Here is a 7728-nt window from a genome sequence, read left to right as displayed (position 1 = left end):
TTACGAATTGTCACATTTAAGCGTAGCGCTGACACTAAATGTATATTGAATGCTAATGTTAAAACAGTAAAGAGGAAAAAAAACTAGAAAACAAAACCACGGCCACACGATATATATATGTAAAAAAGAAAAGTAATAGCAATGTCTATGACCAATGTGGTTTCAATATTGCACAGATCCAACACTACGGTCACTGCTATTACACGACACTCCAAATACGTAGCATAGACCCCGTGAAAACAATAAATTGTGATTACAACCAAACATCCAACATGACAACGGTATTCACGTTCCTTTAGCACCGTAAAAGAAAAAATACGCAAACGTTTAATTTAGTATCTGACGGCGACCCAAATGAATTACAACAAAAACACAACCCCGCGTTATAGTTATGTTTGTCGAACCAGTTTTCACGGTAACAGTTAACGTTTCATTTAGGGGGTGGGAGTGGGGGGTGGGTGTTGTCTGGGTGGCCCTTTGAGTGGGTACTTGCACCGGTGGGGTGGGCGGGTCACCGCCTCAGGGTATGTGGCAGTCGCCAGACTGACAGCCACAGGAATAAATGAATAAAACAACAACATATACAAGTGATATGATGTTTGTATTGGAAATCTATTTTAAACCTTTGATCTTCGGGGGGTATGGGGTGAGGGTAGTGCCTGCAGTCGCCCCATGAACTGCCCGAAATAGATATAATAAAAACACACTACATTTTGCAAGTGAAATATGTGTAGTTTGAACCTGATTTCAACCTTTGATTTTCGGGGAGAGGCGGGTTAAGCGCAGATCCCAGACTGACGTGAACAACGATGACTAAACAACAAAAATCCTCTAACTAAACAACAATTAAAACTTCATGTTATGTGTATAAAAACTATTTTTACTTTTTGGGATTTTCGGGGTGTATGCTACGCGCAGACAGTGAAATCGACCAGTGCAAGAGCTCCACAAATCACTACATCATAAAACACTTATCGTACTCGAGTCGCAGCGCATGGGGCGTTTGGGCGATCGCTAGCAGGGTGTCAGAATCCAAATTCCACGAAGAGTGGGCAAATGGCTATAGACGCTGGGCCATCGCAGTAGCCCTGGGAAGGGATCACCAGCGGTACCTTGCGGATCAATTGGTGCCTCCCGTACCCAGGTAAGGTACTGCTTGGTTCTCTATGGGACAGTAAAGGTCATTCATGTAGCCATAGTGGTCCGTCAGCTTTGAACAGCACACCAAGCATTTTTCGTAGCGGTTGTCTCTTTCTTCCGCCACTAACAGTTGGGTGCCTGTAAAATACGCCCGTCTTAGACAGTTACGTGTGGGCAATCCATCCTCATCCAAAGCACCGGACACTCTTTTACCTCCCGGGTACGAGTCATTTACCAAGTGGTACATTTGTGATTCCCAAACTGAGATGATTTGTTCTTAAACTAGCACTTTACTTATTCAGTTTAACAAGCAAGTCTGTCAGCATATAACACATCCATTTACGAATTGTCCACATTTTCAGCCGTAGCCCGCATGACCACTAAAGTATATTGAGATCTGCTTTAATGTTAAAACAGTAAACGAGGAAATAGAAAAACAAACATCACGCGCCACATGAAAAGACTTACAGGAAGATACTGTAGGGACAAGGTCACGTATAATTGCAATGTCTATTGCACATGTGGCTTTACTCGTGATTCACTATCAGTCTCACCGTTCACCTCTTATTGTGTTGAATCAGACTACAATCTATAGTACGCGCGTAATCCCTCTCTATAGAATGCTTGATTCTATACATACTACTACACATGAACTCAATCGTATGCAATGTATAAAGATTTACCGAACAATATCAATGAATTAGGCTATTGACCATGACGGGCGCCACAACAAACAACATGAAACCTGGTATATCCAAACCACAAAAGAAACGACCTTTCCCAACCACTATCCATTCTGAACATATCAAGTTTTAGACATAAAGCGACCATCGCAAATGAACTAGTATCGGGCATACACGTTTAACGTTTTATTTTCGGGTTTGCCAGTTTTATCTGGGTGGGTTGTGGTTTATGTGGGGTGGGTGTGGGGGCGGGAGTCAAGGTGTACGTGGGGTGGGGCGTGGCGGGTAACCGCAGATCGCCGCCTGACCAGACTACATGCAATAAAAAACATCCCGCTACACAAGTGATATATTGTTGATTGCCGAGTCCAACTAATTGAACCTTTGCTCTTCTGGGGGTTGTGGAGGGTAAGGCCTGACATCGTCAGCCCTCGCCAGCTGACAGAGACTAGATTATTAAACACACCCAATTGCAAGTGAAATTATTTGTTTATTTGAACTATTTCAAACCTTTGGACTTTTCGTTGGAAGCTGGGCGGCCACTGGCAAGCGCCTTGATACCAGAACTGACGATGGAACGAAATGACTAAACACAACCTCCTCTCTAATTTAAACAACAAAATAAATATTGTTGATGAACACTATATTTTATTCTTTGATTTCGGCCGGTTTAGGCGGTAAGCGAACGCAGGACCCCACCACTAATAAAATTTCGTACTCGAGTCGGCCCACATTTGGGGCTTTGATGATCCACAGGTGGGGTGCAGGCCCATTTCCGAGGGTGCCATGTGTTAGGGGCCTTGCACCTGCGGAGGACCACCTTAGGCGATTTTCAGTGGATGCCTCCCGTACCATTGGTAAGTATGCTTGACCTTGGCAGAAAGGCATGAACTGGCAGATAGGACTTAACTTTCGGGAGTGGTCGCTTGGAGCCACCCACAGAGACGGTGGTGTTCCTCTTCTCTTCGCACTAGTTGGTGCCGTATAAACTACGCCCGTTTTAGGGACGCCAGCTAGAACGAACGGGTGGCAATCTCCCAAAGCACTGACACACCTCACATACCTCCAGTTTAACAAGCGGTACATATGTTGATTTGATCCAAACTGCAGATGATTTGCGCTCGCTTTACTTATTCAGTTTACAAGCAAGGTCGCAATAACACATCCCCTTACGAACAATTGTCAACCTTAAGCGTAGGCGCTGATCCCTCGATAATGTCTATATGAAGTCATGTTTATGCTTTAACAACAGTAAAGTAGGAAACTACGCGAAACATAACAAGTTTACACGGTCCACAAAGCCACGAATTATCTATGTAAAAACATGACCCGCATTAGCAATGTATCTATGAACCATTGTGGTTTAGTTAAATATGTCAACCGTCAACACACCTGGGCCCTCCACCTCTATACCAACAACTCAATCTACGTTAATTACAACAACAAACAATTGTGTATGGTACAAAAACACACCCTGAACCGGTAGCCGTCAAAGTAGCATCCCTAAAGAAATCAGTTAATTTAGTTGCTTGGCGACCCTGTCGATACCACCAACACTCACACAACAGCGGAATCTGTTTTTGGCCGTTAAACGTTTCATTTTCGGGGGTGGGGTGTGGGTTATCTGGGGGTGGGACGGAAGAGAGTTACACTGCCCCTTCTCTTCGGCGCTGTCGGGTTGGTCTGTGTTGGTCTCCTAGTGCCGCGGAATATGCCCTGATCTGGTTTTTGGCTATTTAGACAAACTCCTACCGTTGATATTGATGTCTTTAACGGCGAACCTTTTCAAATTGCACTCGCAGACGGGGTGTCTCTTGTTGGGCCGTGCCACAGTAACTCCTAGACCCGCCCACTGACAGCCCGAGTACACCAGCCTGCTCTCTTACCCACCGTAACACACCTTGACTACTATATTGCCATACCGTCAATATGTTATTTGAACCTTTCTCTGGAATTTGATTTGTAGTCGCTGGTGGTTTGGCATTCACAGCGTGCACTCCCTCCAGCACTCGGACGGACCAGCCTTCTGACATCAACCCATCTCCCCTTACCCATTTGTTACCCCCCCCCTACACCCCCCCATCAACCCCCCCCTCTTGGGGCATACTCGGCACCAACGAATAACCCACTCTATAATTTCCAAGAATCCCCAATTTCATCTCAGACACCTCTAGGAGTGTTTCTGACAAACTATTTTTACTTTGGAAAACCTTTTCGTGTCTTTGTTCCATATAACCTCCATCAGTTGGGAGTTCCGAGTCCTGGGACCTTTATCCGCCAGAACGCCGACCCACCCACTACAAAATTTCGTACTCGAGTCAGCCCATCATTGGGGGCGATCGCAGGGGTCCGCCCATCCGAGGTGCCATGGTTAGGCACTCGCCCTGGAGGACCCCCTAGGGTTCCGGGTGCCTCCCGTACCAGGTAAGCTGCCTTGGTCTGGCGAGGTCATTTGACCGTGGTCGCTTTGAGCCACCCCAGCGCCGGTAAGTTCTTTCTTCGCACTGTGGTGCCGGTATACGCTTTCTCGCACTACCGGTTTGGCTTATGAGCCACTGCATTACTATCCCCGTTCCCTATCTTTTTCCGCCCTAGTAGTACCTCCCCTGTTCTTCAGCTTGGAGACACAAGGGCTCATCTTTTTTTTCTTGATTCACCCCCCCTTCGACATACGCTGTGTTTTATTTTCTGAACTCATCGTGACCTGTTTCCTCTTGGTCGGCCCACACCCGTCTCCCCTCCCCTCCTCTGCTTTTTTATTGGTCGCCATCTTCTACCTAGACGGACTAGGATCTCGAGAGCTGTGTATTACAGTGTTATATGCCGGAGTGCCACTATACACATCCCCTGTCCAGCAGACTTTTTATTTTGTTACCGTAGTGTATTACTAGTTCGCCCGCGTATCACACGCTATATCGTCTGCACCACCCACCGGCACCCCAACACAAAACCAAAAAACACGCACCACACCGAATAATATGATGTAAAAGCCCCAACTCGTATAGCCCCCATGTCTCTGACCATGTGGTTTAAATATTCAACAGTCAACACCAACAAACAGCCAAGAAGATACCACTCTCTTACCCCCAAACTCAATTACGTACTTAAAAACACATAAATTGTAGATTACACAACAAACAACACTAGACAATACGGTAGGCACAGTAACAAGAAAATGTACGCAAGTTTAATATTAGAGTCTGAACTGGCAGACCAAAATGAATACAACAAGACACACACAAGCGAAATATGATCTTATTGGAACAGTTTTAACAGTTTCATTGTCGGGGGTGGGCGTGTGGGGGGGGAGTGGGGGTGGGACCCGTGGGGGTGAGGGCTGTTGGGAAGGGTTAGTGCATTTCGCAGAACTGGGACAGAATAAATGAAATAAAACAAAACATAAACAAGTGATATACTGTTTGATATTGATGAACTAGTTCATTTATACCTTTGATCTCTCTGGAGTGGGTGGGAGGGTAGTTGCAGATCGCAAGCAACGTATGACGAGAATAGATTAATAAACACAACCACAATGCAAGTGTACAATATGTTTAGTGTGAAACTATTCAATCAACCTTATAGACACTTTTCGGGGAGGCAGTTGCGAAGCCGCGATCCCGATGACGCTGAAAATGACCAAATGACCTAAAACAAAACATCTCTACACAACACAATTACATATGTTTATGAAAAACTATTTTACTTTTGATTTCGGGGGGTTAGCGCGAACCGCAGACTCCCCACACTAAAAAATTTCGTACTCCGAGTCGCCCACATTGGGGCGATCGGCAGGGTCAGCCCCATCCGAGGTGGAAATGGTTAGCCCCGCCCTGGGAGGACCACCTAGCGGATCAGGGGTTGCTCCCGTACCAGGTAAGTATGCTTGGTCTGGGCAGAAGGCTCATTGAGTGGTCGCTTTGAGCCACCAAGAGACGGTGTCCTTTCTTCGCACTAGTTGGTGCCGTAAATACGCCCGTATAGACAGACGGGTGGCAATCATCCAAAGCACTGACACTTCATTACGTCCAGTTTACAAGTGGTACATTTGATCCAAACTGAGATGATTTTCGCTTTACTATTCAGTTACAAAGAAAGTCGCAATACCATCCATTAGAATTGTCACATTTAAGCGTAGCGATGACACTAAATGATATGAAATGCTATGTTAAACAGTAAGAGGAACTAGGAAAAAAACACGCCACACGAATAATATATGTAAAAAGCACGTATAGCATTGTCTATGACCATGTGGTTGAAATATTCACAGTCAACACACCCGGTCACTCTATACACAACTCAATTACGTAATTACAAAAACAATAAATTGTGATAAAACAAACAAACACATGACAACGGTAGCACCGTAAAAGAAAATACGGAGTAATTTGTCTGACGGCGACAAATGAATACAACAAAACACACACAAGCGAAATAGTTATGGAAACGTTTTAACGTTTCATTTCGGGGGTGGGGGTGGGGGTGGTGAGCGGGGTGGGAGGGGGGTGGGGCGGGGAAGGGTGTTAGTGCAGTCGCGATGACAGAATAAATGAAATAAAACAAACATACACAAGTGTATATGTTTATTGGAACTATTTTAACCTTTTGATCTTCGGGGGGTGGGAGGGTAGTGCAGTCGCAAACTGAAGAGAATAGATTAATAAAACACACACAATGCAAGTGAAATATGTTATTTGAACATTTCAACTTTGATTTTCGGGGAGCGGCGGAAGCGGCGGATCCCAGGACTGACGATGAACAAATGACTAAAACAAAACATCTATAAACAACAATTAAATAGTTTATGAAAACTATTTTTACTTTGATTTCGGGGGTTAGCGCGAACGCAGCCCCCACACAAAAAATTTCGTACTCGAGTCGCCCACATTTGGGGCGATGCAGGGGTCAGCCCATCCGGGTGCAATGGTTAGGCCTCGCCTGGGAGGCCACCTAGCGGATCAGGGTGCCTCCCGTACCAGGTAAGTATGCTTGGTTTGGCAGAAGGTCATTTGAGTGGTCGCTTTGAGCCACCAAGAGACGGTGTTCTTTCTTCGCACTGTTGGTCCCCCCCGTAAATCGCCCGTCTAGACAGCGGGTGGCAACATCCAAAGCACGACACTATTACCTCCAGTTTACAAGTGGACATTTTGATTCCAAATGAGATGATTTCGCTTTATTATTCAGTTTACAAGCAAGTCGCAATACACATCCATTACGAATTGTCACATTTAAGCGTAGCGCTGACACTAAATGTATATTGAATGCTAATGTTAAAACAGTAAAGAGGAACTAGGAAACAAACACGCCACACGAATAATATATGTAAAAGCACCGTATAGCAATGTCTATGACCATGTGGTTTAAATATTCACCGTCAACACACGGTCACTCTATACACAACTCAATCTACGTAATTACAAAACAATAAATTGTGATTACAACAAACAACACATGACAACGGTAGCACCGTAAAAGAAAATACGCAAGTTTAATTTAGTCTGACGGCGACCAAATGAATACAACAAAAACACACACAAGCGAAATATGTTTATTGGAACAGTTTTAACGTTTTTTTTTGGGGGGGGGGGGGGGGGGGGGGGGGGGGGGGGGGGGGGGGGGGGGGCAGGGTAGGCGTCGCAGATGAAGAATAAATGAATAAAACAAAACTACACAAGTGATATATGTTTATTGGAATATTTTAACCTTTGATCTTGGGGGGTGGGAGGGTAGTGCAGTCGCAAACGACAGAGAATAGATTAAAAACACACACAATTGCAAGTGAAATATGTTATTTGAACTATTTCAACCTTTGATTTCGGGGAGGCGGAAAGCGCGATCAGACGACGATGAACAAATGACTAAAACAAAACATCTATAAAAACAATTAAATAGTTTATGAAAACTATTT

General features: G+C 44.8%; 2 non-coding genes and 1 pseudogene across 2 annotated transcripts; all 3 read right to left on the bottom strand.

Moving 5' to 3' along the window:
* Positions 1-4102: 4102 nt before the first annotated feature.
* On the bottom strand, positions 4103-4255 carry LOC121367176 (annotated as a pseudogene).
* A 1281-nt stretch (positions 4256-5536) lies between these two features.
* LOC121367175 lies at positions 5537-5704 on the bottom strand. Its single transcript, XR_005957335.1, has one exon. It is a non-coding gene; the product is annotated as a U1 spliceosomal RNA (small nuclear RNA).
* A 945-nt stretch (positions 5705-6649) lies between these two features.
* On the bottom strand, positions 6650-6807 carry LOC121367174. Its single transcript, XR_005957334.1, has one exon. It is a non-coding gene; the product is annotated as a U1 spliceosomal RNA (small nuclear RNA).
* Between the last annotated feature and the right edge of the window lie 921 nt (positions 6808-7728).

Source organism: Gigantopelta aegis, unplaced genomic scaffold (assembly GCF_016097555.1).
Source record: "Gigantopelta aegis isolate Gae_Host unplaced genomic scaffold, Gae_host_genome ctg9813_pilon_pilon, whole genome shotgun sequence".
Classification (NCBI taxonomy): domain Eukaryota; kingdom Metazoa; phylum Mollusca; class Gastropoda; order Neomphalida; family Peltospiridae; genus Gigantopelta; species Gigantopelta aegis.
Note: the sequence above shows the minus strand (reverse complement) of the source record. Positions and strands in the feature narration are given on the sequence as shown.